Source organism: Limanda limanda, chromosome 10 (assembly GCF_963576545.1).
Source record: "Limanda limanda chromosome 10, fLimLim1.1, whole genome shotgun sequence".
In the NCBI taxonomy this organism is placed as follows: Eukaryota; Metazoa; Chordata; class Actinopteri; order Pleuronectiformes; family Pleuronectidae; genus Limanda; species Limanda limanda.
This window is the reverse complement of record NC_083645.1, coordinates 4938080-4956883: the sequence shown is the minus strand read 5'-3', so window position 1 is coordinate 4956883 and position 18804 is coordinate 4938080.

The following is an 18804-nucleotide window of genomic DNA, read 5'->3' as shown; positions in this document are numbered from 1 at the left end:
GCGGCAGCTGGGCCTCCTTTGGCTGAATGGCAGATGACTCCAGCAGCAACCCCCAGAGACTGGTTACTCAAAGAAAACTTGATTAATTATCACAAATAAAAAGATTTAATAAATACAAGTGTTTTATTAAACCAAAATGTGACCAGTTATTAAATAAATGAAGTAGGTGCGTGTGCAAAGAAACAAACAAGGCGTATGAGGAATTAAGCAAGGTTACCACCATGTTACCGAGTTTCAGTGTGTGTGGTTGCTGGTGCGGCCATCACAAGTGCTCTGAAAGGTGCCTACAAATAAGGTACAAAACAAAGGGCCTGTCTCATGTTTCACTGTTTGACATCTCTGATCTGTTAAGAGCATCAAGAAATAACCCCGACAACATACTGCAAAAAACACTGTGGAAAAAGAGAGAAGAGTTTAAATGTGCAACATGCTTCCTTTTTTATTAAGAGTCAAGGAAATGGGGAATAACCCTCAACCGTCAAACCAACCTGTCAACAGTCTGACTAATGGGCTGTCCACAGGCATCAAAGCAGTACGCAGGGAAATAGGAGAGAGGACCCAAATACAGAAAGACAGGCAAGCGGGCAGGATGAGGAAGGGAAGCTACTTTATATACCTCAAAGAATGTCCAAAAAGCCAGGAGCCAGGCAGACGCAGAGTGGGAAAAAAAGGCAGGGAGCTCAAAACACAAAGTAGAAAACAAATCTGAAGAATTTACAGTTTACAGCTGATACTTGGCAACAGCAGAGTCAGAAAATACAAGTGAACAGGGATCCAAGGAAACAGCATATAGAAGAAGAGAGAAAGGCTGAGACACTGACACAAGGCACGAAGCAAACTAAAAGAACCTGACAGACTAAGACAGAGTGAGGTGAACACACACAGGCAGGGAGAGTCTGACTGGGAAGAGATGAAACTAATTGAGGGCAAGCCGGGTAATCACACAGGTGGCAGCAAATAAATTTACCAAACACAAAGAGACAGGTGATTTCAAAATAAAACAGGAAGCACAGAAAAGTTTGAATCAAGAACTATTAAATGCCTGTAATAGGTTAATCTAAATGCACCAAGAAATAAGATACTTCAAAACCAATGCTTCAAAATCGTTTCCAATATATATGACGCTAAAACCTGGGCTATGGGGCACACACCTTTTATCATACCTGTAAACTGGTTATCATCACGAGTATATTTCTTTCGCAACAAGAATAACTTTCACCTCTGACTATATGTGGGTGCACAGCGACTCCTTAGTTACAATGTTACAGAATAAATGTCTCCACAGTGCAGCCACAAGGAGAAGTGGATGTCATCGGCCCATTGCTCACATAAGATTTTCAGACACATTTCAGCCCCTCTTTTACAGATCGTATATATAAGTCCAATTTATGTTTATACGAGTGTGATTTTAAGTTCATGTGCTTGGAAATAGGAAATTAAACATTAACACAATGTTTCAAAGTTTAAGCTCACATTTGTCAAATTTTCAGTCTTCTCCATACGTAAGGGATCAAGCATGGAACGGTCTAATTATGGGGCTGTCTCCCTAACCACCAGGCTAATCTGAGGGCTAATGCATTAAACATGGCCAGCAGGTCTAGAAATTAATACAGCAAAGCCACAGGAAGAAAGTTTGAGCCCTCATTTTGTAGAAATGTTTTGACTTCATGTGTCTGTAAATGTCTCAGTGTGTGCGTGTGAGCATGTCTGGGCCAGAAAAGGTTATATTTACCATTTGTCTGGGTTACAAGAGAGGCAGAGGGCAACAGGGGACAATAGCGTGGACCACTAGAATTCTGATGATGACTGTGGGCACTCAAACACTGACACACACGACAAATAAGGTGTATATTGGAGATTTAATCAAATGTCAGAGCTGCTGACAGTATGCTGTGAATACAGAGTATCGGGAAGAGGCTCTGGAAGAATGGGAATTATTAGGAATGAATGGAAGATGAGGTTGGATCAATCGGAATGAATGTGTTGGATGAGAATCAATGGGGATGAATGAAGATGCATGAGGACATGTCCCCATTTTAAATGTCAGAACAGTTGGCTGCTTGTGGGCGAACTAGTGCATGAATCATCATCAGTTTCATTAAATTAAATCTTTAAAGGCATATTACGTCATCTACCATTCTAGTGATGTCTCATTGGATGTATTGTATTTGTGGCCCAACTTTAGATAAACAGACATGTCCATTACCTAAGGAGATAATGACTCATCCATTGCTATTGATCAACCACTCAATCGCCACCCTCAGATTTAAAGTCTGTGCTGTTGGACTGTTAGTACTTTAAAGTCACATTAATCAATGTCTTATTAATTAACAATGGATCAACTGACTACAAGTTAATCTAGGTGTGTTTTTGTAGTGATGAATTCGTAGAAAATTACCACCCAATTATGCTGTTCTCTCTTCTATGTAGTGTTTTTAGTAAAAAGAAAATAAAACTCAACAACAAATGAATTTTAATGCAAAACCTCATCGGGAATTATCATTAAACTCCATAGCGCTACTGAGCTTTTTAACCTTGTTTAGCTCAAACCAATATACAATCATCTGCTAACATGTCATAAGACATGAGGGATGTGAGATTTAAGTTTGCAGTCAGACTGACCAATGGGGGGGGGTCTGGTCGCTCATTGGCCCCCCTACGTACAGTGATGCAGCTCTTGTCATTCTGTGCTGCTGTCACTGTGTTTTAACATAATTTCTCAAAACTTACTTTTACCGAATAGCCTTTACTCTTTCTTTTTGTTGCTTTCCTTATGGTTCAGTTTTATCCCTTTCCTTTGCCATTACTTTTCAATGATGTTGTATTATTCATCTACTGTCTTTGATTTTTAAAGGACACTATTAATTTGCTTCTTGTCTTTTATGTTTTGTATTGCTTTTATTCATCCTATTTGTAAAGCACTATGTAGTAGCTGTTTTTAAAAGTGCTATATAAAGAAAGTTATGATTGTTATTATGTAAATGGAGACTTAATTGCACTGACGTTGTTTAGCTTGCGGTAGAGGAGGTTCACGTTTATAGGCAATGACTGGTCTGGGTAAGAAAGTTCTAGTGTGTGACTCAACAAAAACATTGTTTTGAAGCTTCAAAAGGTTTGAGACAGGAACAGGCAGAATCATAATGTGGGGATTAAGCTGGATGAGAAATATAGTATCACTCTACTCAAAGCTAAGAAGGTCACCACAAACCATCTGATGCTGGTCAAAAGAACAAGTAAATACAAATGTCTCGAGTGGTTGATTTTTACATGCTCAGGTTATTTCCATCTGAATCTCTGCATCTAATCCTCCTCACTGGAATGTAGTAGCGAGCTGACTTCAGGAAACAGCTATAATTGGTACGTTTAGTATGATTAATCACTACCCAATTAGATTTGCATACGTAATGGCTGTGGGTCAACCAGTTGTTAATGCGTGTGCCATCCAAAATATCCTGAGATCCAGAGAAATACGCGGAGTGTTAATGATCGTTGGTCTCATCTGGTCAGTTCAGAGAAACCCACTCTCGAGTCCTGGGATGATAAATGTGTCGGCCCAAATGTCAGCTGAAGGAGAAGACACTTTCACAAAACTCACACTGACCACAGGCATGAAATCAATCAAGTGTTTTCAGAGCGCTCACTGCAGCAATTGTCCACATCTAACACATAATTAGATGCATTTTTTTTAAAGACAGCTTTGTGTTCTATCGTGGTGTTACCATGAATTAAAATCAATGTTTCTAATATTCCTACCATGTGTACCCAGCATAATTTAAAAAAAAACACCAGAGCATGTAGCAAAAAAACTTCCTCGCACTTTCATAGCCCTCTGGTTGGAGTGTTTTACCAGCCTTGTTCTGGTCTACCTAAAAAGGCTCTGTCATTATGAGAATGCATCTGATTTTCTCTTAATGATGAAAAACCTGAAGCTTCAACTCAATGCACCTTTATGCGGTTTACCATTGAATTTTATGGCAAATTTTGTTACCGAAAATGATTTTCTGTTTTGTTCTTTACTGTATGAATGACCTAATCTTCTCTTAAGTATCAAGTAATTTTCAATTATTGTGTGCTATGCAACCTTCAGTCCAAGAGTGGAGGGGATGCTCACATGGTATGTGGATATGACCAAATACAATTTTATACCAAGTCGAGTTTTCAGATATTTTCAATGACTGTGTGTGTTTTTTTGTTTGTGTTTGTTTGAGAGCTGGTATGAGTCAGGAGGGAGTGAATGAATGAATGCACAGAGCTATGAAGAAAAGGTTTTAACAATTCAAGAAAAGTATTAATCATTATACTGTGGCGGTGGCGAAAAACAAATCAACGTTTGGTTACTAAGAAGAGGGAAAACCCTTTTAAACTGTCAGAGGCATCAGCTGAGTAGGTGGTCCTTCATATGCGGTCCAGGATGGATTTGCATTTACACAACCAAAATAATATGTGTCCCTGACCACCAATATGTTTTTTGTGATTCAGGACACATTTGCGTGCATTCAGATCTGTTGCTGACCACTTGTGGCCGGATCACTCAGGATGGTTGGTAACAACCGGTCTGAACGGGGCCATATCCATGCACAGGAAAACAAGCAATCACACCTTCAGGCAACTTGGTGTGTCCTGGAGTTAACCTCAGATGCATGTCTTTAGATTGGGAGGAAGTCAGAGGTCCTGCACAAAACCCACACCGCACAGGGAGAACTTGCAAACTCTCACCTGGTCAACTTGAAGCTGTGAACAATGAACCATCTTGCTATTAATTTAAAAGACATTACCACCCAATGTGAAATAGAAAGGAGTTGGTGTCTGGATTGGTTCTGTGGGTGTGAGGAATATAGACAAAATCCCTGCTTTGCCTCCTGACCTCCATTGGATCCTGTACCTGATGTTGTGTGTGCTGGTGGGCGGGGTTTCCCGATTGCCAATCTACCGCCAACTCTTATACACACCTGAGCCTCATTCATCAATCCAGACCCCCATCCAACAAAACCCTGACAGATCATCGATCAACTGAGCTAGTGAACCTCTACTTATACCTGCTTGCCTTTTTTGAGTTTCTGTTACCTTGCCTGTCCACCTGGACAAACCATATTTCATCTGCACGTAGTATCATTTGCCAGCCCGGCCATAACCTCCGTGCTCAGCTAGCCTCTAAATCGAAGCTCTTAATCTGAACCTGTCAAAATGTCAAATGTACTTTAACAAGCACCAAATTTACAGACTTTTTAGCCAATACAAAAGATTTTAGGATAAATGTGCAAAAGTTTTAAATTATTTCATATTCTTATTTACTCTGTTATTATGCAAAATAATGAAAATTGTTCTTTTGTAAGAACAGAATCTACGCACACCGAAGAGCACTCTTACAAAAACTTAATAAAACACAGACAGGTTTAAGTGCATATTGAGGAACTAACACAGAGAATATTTGGGTCTATACTGCGAAAGATAACACTTTTTAAACACATGAACGTGTTGAGGAGAACATTTAGGTACCAAAACAGTCACTGTTATTTACATATTACATGTGTCACATATTCCATAGTTTTACATCTACAGCTTTTAGTTAAAATGTTCGGTCCAAGTGTAGCCTGATAATTCAAATTCTGTTTTGACACGAGATGACTCTGGAGTTGCAACCACACAACAGAGTGCTCACTGCACCCAGGTCTGTTGATGCAGTGCTCATCCGCTAATAACTCCTTTCTTTTCTTTTCCCTTCCCCCTCTCTCCTCTCTTTGACCATATTTATTTGGACTTCAAATCTGAGATCAAACTCTTCTTAACTTCATTTGTGAGACTTTCTCCCTTTCTTACGAGGACATGGCATTCATCAATATTAGAACACAAGTAAGGACAATTCCACAGTTTGGTGTTGAGTTTTCTTAGGAAACACATTAAGAACAAATTAATGAAAAAAAAGATATTGGTGAATGAGGCCCAATATGTGTATGGTCATGGGCTCTTCCAGTGTAAAAACAGCTGATTTTTGACACAGGCCCTTGTGCTATTGTAGCCAGAGATGCTGTACAGAAGTACTGGGCAGAAAGATTTACTGTTGTCCGTCGACAAATCGTTGCTGTAGAGTCCGTTTTAAACGTCTCTTTTGTGTAGTTTGAATGAATGACCTACAGAGTGTGTGTTAGGAAATTAATTTTTTCCTCCAGCTCTATACTTATCCCACAGACATTGGATGATAATGATCTATCTCACCCGGTCAGCCTGTTAGGTCCTGTACATAGATTTGTTTTATTCAAATTAAGTTAATATTAAAATTCTAATAATTCCTGGCTCTTCCACATCCTGTTTCATAACTTAAGGATGATGTCACTTCTTTAACTGTTAGGCTTTCTTATTAAGATGCCATTATCAATGAATATATTCCACTTTCTCTTTATTGCTCCTTTCCTGTCAAACTGAGATAGAAGAGTCTATGAACCTCGTCTCACTCAGACACACACACACACACGTACAGCGTTAAGCTCTGAGAACATCCTAATGCAGATTGTATCTTGACAGAATTCAAAAAACTGAAGAAAAAGCTGGTGAGGTGTATACATTTCTGTAATTTTAACTCAAACGAAGGTTTTTGAGAAACGAGAGCCGCACAAGACAGAGGGAGAAAGAGTTGGAGGAGCCAAAGTCTTATTAGTGTTCTTTTGAGATTACAGGCAGACGAGCTGCAAGTCTGAATGAGGCTGTAGTCAAATGAGCAATGACAGACGATGGAGCAGGACAGAACAAATCAGCCTCGGAGGGATTATTCAAAGGTGTCAAAACTTTGAAAGACACAAGTGTAAAGACAGACACTCTGCTCATGTCTCTTCTCGGCACGACAGCTGCTTGTAAGTAACCACAGCATTGCAACACCTACACACCAGTTCAAAAACGAATTAGTGTGTATCTAAATGCTGAGGTGATGTCAGAAGAGTTACATTCTACTTGTAATCAGTGATGTTCAGGGTGAAAGGTTATAATTTGATTGGGACTGCAACAGATTATTAAGGTGTTAGTGATGGAGTGTCCGATCTGAGCACATCCCAGGGACACTTCTTCCGAAGTCATTTAATGAGGTGTCTCCCATTCAGTCCTAAAATTTTCATTAACTTTATTAAAACAAGGGGAGATTAAGCCTGTCAGTGACGTGAGAAACTCTGTTTCCAATACAAATTAACCAGTTTAAACAATTTGCTTGATTAAGGCGTCACTTTATTTCCCCATTACTCAAGTGATCTGCCATATTCTGTCTCGAAATCTTGTCACCAAAAATTACTAGAATGTTTGAATGAGATGGAATTATAATATAAAAAATATAAAGATATCAAATGGACAAAAATGTAACAATGTATATTCGCTCTAGGCTATACTCAAGCTCCCCCTACAAGTGGGATGCATAAGTCACAGATGTAAACACATGCATTTGTTGACAAGCTAACAAGAAGAAACCGGCAACCTCAGAAGCCCGTTCGTCATAGCATTTGTAACGTTATGTTTTGAAAATGCATTACAAATTTATGCTCAAACCCTTTTTGGGGGTCTGGCAGTAAACATCTGCACATTAACTGCACTCAACGCAGAGTAGAAAACTAGCATAATGCACAAGACACAGCAAACAAGAAAACATTTTGAATTAATCCTCAAACAACATCTGTCCTGCAGATGGCCTCATTTGGTTCACACAAATGAGTGGAATATGCTCAGCTATTCACCCGCTGTGAGGTTGCATGTTCCAGCATATACCAGAGTTACGTAGTGCAGTTCCATGCCTCCTGGCGGTGTAGGTGTAGGTCTCCTTGGTCCAGCAGTGGGCTGTATAGCCTGTCCCTGGGACTTCCTTATTGGAGCTGGGGTGGCGTTTCCGGCAGTGTTCCAGCAGGATGATGTTTAGGTTTTTCTGGTGTCCTGTTGACTGGTGGGGACTCTAATACAAAAAGGAGCTTCGATATACCCGTCTCAGTGTAAAAGGACTGGGAGGGAGGTCTCCAGAATGTTAGTTTTAAAAAATCCCCAAAATACAACCACAAGTACACAGGTAAAATGGGTTTCTGGTGTGGGTCCTCGTCCCAACAGGGAGGAGGATCTCAAGAAAAAGTTAGTAATCCCAAAAACACAGAAACAGTCCTTCTTGTGGTAAAAAAATGTTTAAAAATAAGGAAGGGCTCAGGCAGAAGCCCCCCAGGACGATCACAATTACTAGCTTTAGTAGTTAAAAAACAATACTCCAAATAGTTAAAGCAAGGCTGCTTTAAAACCAGAGTTAAAAGATAAAAGAGTCTAAGCTGACATAACGTAGAGTTGGTTTTAAAATCCTGACGTTTCGCATAGGTTGTTGCTTCTCCAGAGGATATATTGTCAGACGAACAGCTCTGGTGGTTATAAAGTGTTGGAGGAAGGGGAGTGCTGTGGCATTTTCTCTTTGATAAGTTTGTGTACTATCTAAATGATTGCTTTGAAGGTGTTATTTTAAGTTATAGAAAGTACCTAGTGTTGCTTTAAAGGCTCAGTCTGTAAGATTTAGGTGAAGGGGATCTAATGACAATCATTGAATAAAAAATAATCCTAGTGATGTTTCCACTAGTGTGTTTCATCTAAATTGTCCAAGAACAGGCCTTTTTATATTCAAATACTTAAAATTTACATCGGGAGCAGGTCCCCTCTTCGGAGGCTGCCATTTTGAGTTTTTTGAGTTTTTATGACAACTGAAGACTACCACAGGTCCTCTTCATGTTTGGAAGTGGAGGGTGAGGTGAGGGGTATTCAGCTGCAACATGCAACTTCACCACCAGATGTCTCTTCATTCTACACTCTGAACCTTTTAAATAAAAAAAGAAGGATAGTCAGTTACAGAGAGTTCAGGAAATAATTAATATGCCTTGAATTTGGTTAAACCAGTTAACAATAAAAAGCAACTACGAGTATGGTAAAGGCTGACGTCAACTTGAGCTCTTGATCTGTACCTGCTGCCACATGATTGGCTGTTTAGTTAAGTGCATGAATAAACACGCATTCCTAATAACGCAGTCAACAAATGCTAATGTGTTCTGATTGTACATTGCACAGAGTGAGAAATTAATTTCTGTGCGTGTGGGTGCTGGGGCCTTTAAGACATCTGTGGACTGCAGCAACTATATGCAGCATCTGTTCGATAAATTTCTCTTCTCAGATTTTTTTTGTGAGTTTTTACAACATCATGTCAGCACTGTGAACATTTTGTAGTTGTTTGCCTTGATGATAAGGTCTTGTTGCCCGTGTTTTCACTGAGACACCTATAAACGAGAGCTACACTCAATGAAACCCTGTATGTGCAGGTTCAGGTTTTCTCTGCTGCAATGCGAGCATGCTTATTCAGCAAAAAACAACACACACCAGGATAGTTTAGGTAACATTCTCCTTTTCTGTTTTTATAACAAAGCTACAAAAATCATATCTCACAAAAGCCACACGCTGTGATTTTGTGTGGTCACGCAGGAGTATTCCCATTAATAAATTATCCATTTTAGTGCTGCACAGCATGTGCCCTGTGGGGTTTCAATATAAGGATCTCTGTTTCACAAGACAACAGTCTTTAGTAAGAGTGGGTGGAGGTTGAGAAGGCAGTCACCCTCAGGGTTTGCTATAGGGAGGTTTAAAAATGCGATGGGGAAAGAAGCATCATGTGGTGAGTAAAAAACTTGTATCTTCACTAAAAAGCTGAGCTTTTTTCACATATACAGGCTCAATATTTTAACATCCCTCCTTTCTGATGTGTAATGTAATGCAAATAACCTCTGCTGGTCTGTTTAGACAACATTACTTGCTAATGATGACACAGGCCACGTAATTATGTAGGCTATTAATTCACGCTAATCAAGTCAATCATTCATCACACTTGAAACATCAAACACACACTTACATGTGCAAGTAAAAATAATGCAGCAAAGCAAGAAAGAGCTTTGTTTATAAAATACATGTAGGTATTTACTTATTTATACATTTTTATGTTCTGTGTCAATCCTGTGTTTAAATTTTTTTCATAAATTATATTCTCCTAGCTTTTACTATGATTCTTTTAATACAGTCCACTTCTGCTTCGAGCATATCACATGACTTTGTTTTTCTTTTTAATTTCAAAAAACTAAACTAAACAGGACGTTATCATTCTTCATCCCAAAGGAAAACACCATCAAAGGAACTGGAAAAAAAGAAAAAACGGCCTTTATGATTTTATGTTATCACATCAAAATGTTCTTTCTGTTATGAAACGAAAAACAGTTTTACCTCTAAAAATATTTTTAATTAGCATATTAATTTTGGATTATCTAAAGAAACCTTGACCCACCCTTGCTGAGCTTGGATTTGAACCATAACGCTTCTTGCTTTGAGGCTGCAGTACTTTTATTATTTCATCTGTTGTTACTATTCACCTGGTTCCGAGGTTTTGATGCATTGTCTGCTACTGGAAAACAGAAATGTTAAAGATTTGTTTTTTTTTAGATGAGGAGAGCATACAGCCATCAACTCAAAAACTGCCTCTGGCTTTTCAATATGCAGCACTCACATTTGCCCAGCAGTAAGCCAGAAATTAATGCTGCGATATTGTGTTTGTGTGTGTGTGCCTGTCGGCTTGATTGAGTTTCTGCATTACAATGCTGATCCCCACCTGATTAGTGATTTTCTTAATGTATGTTCAAGCCACAGGTTTCCCACAAATTATTCTCAGTCGGCTGAAATACACTCAATGAATTAACAAGTCAGCAGCTGAATTACTATAAATCAGCTGTTTCCTATTGTGGGAGCTGCTCCTAATCTCAAAATACCTTACAAGCACAAATGAACAAACTGAATGGATAAAAATGAAAAATAAATGTGAAAAATATCATTTGAAGATGGACAAGAGAATAATAATGCTGTCTTAATGAGCCCCTTAGCTTCCTTCAGTCAATCTCAGCCATTTACAAAAGGTGTGTAGATATGACAGTCTGAATTGTAACCCTAACCTCGATCTTGAAAGTCCAACTGACTCACTTTACCACACCTTTTGAAGGAGGGTAATTTGGGTTAAATGAATGAAAATGGCATCTGTCACTGTTATCAAGCCAAAGAAGAAAAACACAACAATCTAAAGTCATATGCGCACAAACAAACATTCAAACACACACAGGTTTGGGCAGCTATTCTCATCAGGAAATTGCATTTTCCCAGCAGTTTGTCTCTAGCATTTAACTCATGTGTATATATATATACAATTATTTCAGATGATCATAATGTATTTGGATAACACTTCCACAAAATATTTTTGATTCAAATTCTCTAGCTTTCATTGATACTTTAGAATCTAAAGTATAGATTATCAAATCACATATATTTGTTGGGGGGGTAAAAGCCAGGGAAGAGGACTTGGAGGTCAGTCTAGTTAAGAGCCATAACTCCAGCTGCCCCGCCCGTGTCTGTTTCAAATGTTCTCTTATGTAATATTTTCACTTGTTTATTTATTTATTCCTTTTATCGTGAGATTTTTATCAGTCATTGTTTTAATGAGGGTCTTTTTAAGTGTCTTTGAACCTGCTTGCCCCTAGGAGCACTCAAAGTGGACCAATTCATGCCTCACCCTAACCAGGCCTAAATTCACATCTTTCCCCTGACCTTTACCAGGACCCCTGCACACGCACACACACAACAACACACACACACCCTTCAACTTGAGCTTTCACCTGAAAGGTAGAAACTATAGCTTTTTTTTTTTTTTAAAGGCAATGCTGATGGGCTTTAAATCTCAATATGTGCACCTGACTTTCAATGGAACAGTCAATGGTGAGAAGACACTTAACTTACTGACGGCCAGCATCACGGTCACCAGCTCCGCAGCGCAGATACCCAGCAAGCAGCCAAGACACTGGTGATTCCTTTTGTAACGTCAATAGTGTTCACAAAACCAAACAATCAGCTCACACATGAGGATCAAGGTGGAAACAAGTCAAACAAATTGTGTGCACAGATAACAAATTTACTAAAACATGAAATTGCCACATGTGTAAGATGTCATTTTAAATCCAAATTGTCAAAACTAGGACATAAGGATAAAAATACATGTTAAAAAAAGACTTGAAATAAAAATGTAAATGTAACCTGAAAAACACTGGTTTGCAATCAACAATCTCATTGTGTCCTGTCAAAATAAACTTTTACAACTTATTTAGAAAATGACTTTCAGAAATAGTTTTTCATTTATATTCCGTTCTATGAACATTCTAATTGCTATGTTGCTTTGAGAATGATTATACAAATACAGTTCTTATTAAAAACTCTGTTCAAACAGAACAGTAAAACAAAAACAAATCACGTCTCTCCACTGAGGAAGTGGATTGAAGCCCAAATAGAGACATGGATTCATTATTGTGCTGAATATAACTTTATTCAGAGTACAAGCTTGAGATGAGACATATTCGCTATTTCACAAACATGCAGAATTTGTTACCAACATGTGATCAATTTGCAACAAAAACATGCAAGTTAAATGCAGAGGAAAAACTCCTGACTGCACTTGAAAACCTCTACAAGTGAAACTTTAAAGCGTCTGATTCAACAGTTTATTCATAGTGTAACTGGATTTTTCATTTCGTCAAAACCGTGGCAGCCGACAATGAGCCTGAGAGGTTTGGCACAGACAGAGTTCGGCGACAGACTTGTCTCTTTGTAACCAGCTCAGGGTAAAATGTCCCCCCCCCCGAACACACAAGCTTTCCACTGATCGTCTGTATTATGAGCCCAGCTCTTGCTCCCGACACTCAGGTTTTCCAAAGCAGCAAATGAAATGGGAAGTTAAAAGCCGACTTCTTTTCATAGTTAAGCGCTCCCGGGAGATCGCCTGCAGCCTTATTTGTAACACTTCTGTGAACGGATTTATCTACGACTGAAATCCGTTCAGCTCCGCTCAATACAGAACCTTTATTTAGACATTGATTACATAGAGTTGCAATTTTAAAATATGACAAATATATTAACCTGATTGCTTTTATTTACTTAGCTCTAACGAAAAGTGTTTTTGTTCTGAATTTTCTTAATTTCTGACTGTAATACCAGCATTGTAACAGACAGTGTGACAAATAGATTTAATATAAAGTGCTCCGGTATTTAATTAACCAATTGATAATAGCTCCAGCAGGAGACAACTTTTTTTTAAGTGTCTTATCCAACTCTTCTTTTTCCTCCCTCACCTGATAGCAGAAGTTGCCTTTGCTTTGCGGAAGTTTCAGGGCCTTGATTAGCACACAGTTCATTTTTTATTCAAAATGAGCTACAGTACGTATGCTGATCACAGGTACATGTTTAAGGGCGACACTAATCTCACTGAAACCAAAAATTCAAGAAACTTCTCAGAAGAAGTAAAACTTTTACACACTTTTAGAAGATGATGACCTCTGACCTGACACGTATCAGAACATAGACTCTTTCTCTTTTTTTAGTCTGCATTTGACAATCATCATAACAACTGTCATTGTTCTGACCCTACATTTTGAATAACAAAGCTGAGTTTTACTTCGTACATCTTGATCTGAATCTGCTATTTGAGTTGATGATTGGAAACTTTTGTTAAAAAAAAGAAGCAATAAGCAAGCACTGCATACAATTATGGCTCCAACTAATGATCATTTGCATTATTAATTTTCTTCGCTGATTATTCTCTTGATCAAACAATTATTCCATCAAGTGTCACTTAGTTAATGTCCAAAGATATTCGGTTAAAAAAAAAAGGCAGACAAATTCTGAAAATCCTCACACTGAAGAGACTGGGAATAAGGATTGCTGGAAATTTCTGTTGACAGATCAATGAACCAATTAATCAGTGCAGGTCTAAAAATATTCTAGTTTTTTTCTTTCCCATTGGCAAAGAGCTTGCCCATTATGGGAACTGTTGTTGTTCTTTTTTTTTTAAATATATTTTGTTGAGGTTAAAGGGCAGAGGATGTCAGACCTGATACAATTGTATACATTGTATTCAAATACAATTTGATTGACAACACAAGGTGAAACAATATAAACATTGACAGATTAATATGAGTCACCCCCAAGTCTGAACCATAGACTGTATATGGTCTGAACATGTCTCACAAAGCATCTCATCTTATCTCCTTCCCTCCCCACCTCACATCACCCATTCCAAAAACATGTCCATAAATGATTAGAGATGCTGTTACACTCTGTGTTACATGTAAGTGTTCTCATCTTATTGGATAGTTAAACCAAAGCATGCAATACTAAATCATGGTGTGTCCCTAGATATGAAGGTCCCTGAGCACAAAAATTACAATTTATCAACAGTTGGCCCTTTATCTATAACCTGGTTTTGGGTATTCCAACAGAGAGAGGGGAGCATGTGTGGATGAGACAGGCTCTGTTCTCTTAATGATGAACAAATAGCAGATGTAATGGTGAAAATCCTTCATCGTACAGTCTTGGTGGAAGAGGGTTAATAAAAAAAATTGTGAAAATACTAGTGCATCTGAACAGAACCTGAAGCATATGTCAATAACTCTAATGTCAATTTTATTCTCACACACACGTGTCCCAATTGTCCATGTAAGTGCTGCGCCTGTGGCCTCGCTGGTTCAATTTGACAAGAAGGTCTTTGCAAATAAGTTGATGGAATTTCTCCACTTCATCTATGATTTCAAATCAAATGTGCTAAGATATGATATCAAAAGGTTGTATTGTACTGTGGTAATACCTTTATTCAAACAAGATAAAAACCCTGAAGTTCAAAGTTCTTGATGTTGACAACACTGGGCAACTTCAAGGTCCATGTTCAAGAGCTTTTAAATCCGGAATTTCCACAGCGCACAATTCAACACAAACCTTTGCAATTCACTGGCCTACAAGTATTACAATCCCAGTAAAAGAAAATGTTGGAAATCCCTAGCCATGAGTCCAACAGACAAGGTAACGGCATGTGGTATAACAATCTCTAGAATCAAAGAATTGAACCATAAAATCCATGGCAGGCGGTCCTGCTGGGTCGGGAGTGCAGTGCTGTTGTTTCCCTGCAGGTGATCACTCCCAGCCTAAGTTTATGATTTTTGCTCTGTTTCTCTGATGTCTGCATGTTAACACACGTAGGAGGGAGGCACCTCGTGGTTGTTGGGGCACGAGGGCAGAGGTTCCTCCCTCGAAATCGGACTTGTTACTTCATTTGTAGTGCAGCCCTGTGATGTGCACACAGAGACGCACAGTGATCACACTGCTATGTCTGAACAGCCTCTTTGTTGTGTGACTGAAGATCAGCAAAGGTCCATGTTAAAGATCTGAAGGGCACAGCCTCCCTGAGCTGTATGATCATCTCTTCTTCAAACAATTTTCGTTCTATCGCTCTGAACATCTGCCTCTCAATCTGGCACACTTGCCCTCTCTTGTCTCTTTCTGACAGTGTCAGGCAACAGCTGGATGTTTGATCTCAGCACTGTGTCATTCTGACACACATGCTCCTCTGTCTGTGTTTGAATCTGTCTTCTCTCACACAGACACGTGAGCTGTGAATCTGGACACATACTGGAACATCAGTGGCCCTTATATGTGATATATGATACATGAAAGTTCTACTCCGCCTCTTAAAACACGTGGACTGATCAAAAGCACAAAGTATGTCAGCACAAACTGTTCTGACATACTTTGCATGGTATGCTGAAATGAGCCAAGGTGTACACCATAAAGTTCAGTTTATACACGTACAAACGATAAAAGACTGCAACCGCCTCAAAATCATAGTCTAGTATGTCACTGAGCAGTGGTATAATGTGGCTGTGGAACAAAGCCTTTACACTGTGATCCAGCTTGTACGGGTTTGAGCTATTATTGAAATCAATTATATTCTACCCATGGCAACAGCTCTGAGACTGACTCAAGAATACCGTAAGGAAACACCAGTATATGGGTATTCAGCAAAAGTTGAAATGCCTGTAAAAGACATCACAAAAGAATAAGATGACTGGTGTTTTTCACACACTGACTGGAAAATTACAATGCTAATGATGAACCAGCCCCCATAATTTGCACTGTGGTAGTTGGTGAAAATAGGCATTGGTTCAGAATTTATTTTTTAAAGGGTTTTCAGGAACTGTGGTGTCATATTTGCATGGGAACCAGATAATAAATAATATGTATTAACTACTAAAAGGCAAGTATAGGTAGTTAGCAGCATGACCAGCAAAATGCATGTTGGGCCAACCAGTTGTCTTTTGGTGGTGTTGGTCACCACCATGGGGTGTTGGTTCCAAGCATTGGATTCTTGTGATAGGATACTGATGGACTAGCTTCATGTGCAGGTAGTCCAGCAGAGCTGTGGTGGTACCTCGGCTCTTTTATTCCAGCAGGATTAACAACCTTGGTAAAACTTCAACCATTAGCACTAGTGTGACTGAATGATTCAAAACCTCTGCTGCAGAACTAATTGTTTTGACAAACATTCAGGTTATCCGAAACCACTCTGATGACCACCTCATGTTTGATTAAGTTCCATCATCAGGTCAAAAATTGAATTTATAAACTCTGGTTTCTGACCATATACCTGCAAAATTAACAATTACATCATCAGAGTCAGCTGTAGTTTCTACTTTCAGATGTAAGGATTTTAGAGGTTCCCGACTGGAGGCCATTCAGTGCAGATTATCTGCGCAAATAATCCTGCAGTGTATGGGTTTAAAAAATAAACTTAATGCTACCGATTGAGTCAGAGCCACCCCCATCTTGAATTGTAAATTACAAACATGACGTTTTCTAATCAGCTCAGAAAGAAAGTAACTGATTGGGAAGCGACACCAAATGGGTGTTGCATATCTGCACAGATGTGACTTAAAACAACAATACATTTCCAGCTCACTTCCAGCTCAGGCTGCAAAATCTATAAGCCAATTATGCCTTCTTAACCCTGACTACATCATTGCTTTTTTTTTCTCTCTTTTTGTTATTTTCTGCCAAAGAGAACACACACAAGTGCAGCCAGCTGGCCATGTCGGTCCTCCTCCATGTTTGTTTTTCTTCCGAAGCTGCATTTGATCACACAAGTTTTCAACATCCCAGTTTTGCTTGTGGTAGTAACGGTTTTGAGTGTATATCAGGGCTAACCTGCTAAGCTAAGAGATGAACATGGTTAACATTGCTTCAGTTTATTACCATTATTCTGCTTTAGCTCATGTCACATCTTGTAGCGCAGTTTGATGTGATAGCATCAACATTGTCAAGAGTAAAAAAGAAGAAACACATTTAGAAAGAAGCTCAATGATGCACAGGTTTAAAGAGCTGAAGTGGAGTCAGCTGCCTTCATATGACCTCATGACCTGAAGAAGGAGCTTGTCATACAGAATAAAGCAGCTGTGGACAGATACTGTCCACAGCTGCTTTATTCTGTAGATAGATATCATACTGTTAGAGTCAATTATTTTAATTTGTTAATAAAAGTTAAACTTCATATTTTTTTTTTCCTATTTTGCTATTTCAGTGCATATGCTGAAAGAAAATACTTCTTCTTGATAGTTGAAACATCATTGGCTGTAGCCTACCAGTGAGGAAAGTTGCTGTCTGTATGTTTGATGGGTTAAATTGTTGATCATTGGTGTCACAGAGCTGCAAGTGTTGCATGGTCTTGTTTTCCATCAGGTTGTGTGTAACTGAATCAGAGCCTGTGCCAGTTCATACTTAATCTTTATAAGGGTTCAAATTAAAAGAGTTAAAAAATGCCATAATAAGGAAAAATAACTTCTCGCCCTAGTTTCATAATTAGTATTTTGTGAGGCAACATACTTTTTAATAGAACTTCACTTTAAAAAAAAAATATTGAAATAAAGAGCTTTAATCATCTTTACAAATGAGGATGAGTGCAGGTTCGACCTTGAGCAAACTACAAAACAACAAAAACACACAGAGAGAAAACGATTGTTTGTGTCACTTCTGCTACTTGCCCGTAAACAAGGCGCAAGAGAGAGGAAATTATGTAAGTGAGGTGCATGAACCCATGTTTATGCAGATGAGTTATCGTGTGCAGTGTGTCAGTTTTCTTCAAAGGCAAAGGGAAGAAACTTCAAAGAGACTGAGCAGGTTGGTGAATGGGTCGCTTCACTAACAAGAGACAAGCAGAGCATATCAGTCTTGTGGCAAAGTCCTCCAGCAACAAATCCTCAGCTACATGATTAGTGTGAATAAAAGAATGCAAATGACACACACACAGACAAACACACACAGACACAGACAGACAGACGCACACACACACACTCTGGTTGGTGCTGCTTTGATGAATGTTTACGGCAGATCATTCCTACATTGCTGCTGTTTTGATTGGACATATTATGAATTTGTCTACTCTTGCAAAAAAGAGATGACATTGTGTCACCACCAGTTTGAAAAAGAAAATGTAACAACTAATAAAATAATTTTCCTGTTGAACAGTGTAAATACATGGTCTGTCTGGACAGTGGCGTCATCCTAAACTGACACAGAGATTTCAATTATTGCACCTTTAACCAGCAATAATGTTATATGTCATATCATTCAGTGTATGTCATATCATCTCATGTCATATTGTGACTGCTTGGTTTGTAAACATTAGTCATAGCAGCAGTTGCAGCTCTATCGTTCTTGCCTCTGGTGGAGAGGAGACTCAAGAGGAATCTGCACGTCAAGGGTCATGTAGACTGTAATGTAGACACCGGTAGTCGAGCTGGATAGCAAGCTTATCTATGAGAACGATTATCTCTACTGGCTGTGCAGTAGGTTTTCCAATTGTTCTTTTCCAAGACCAGGGATCATATTTTTGAGAAAATGGCTTTACACAACTGTGTG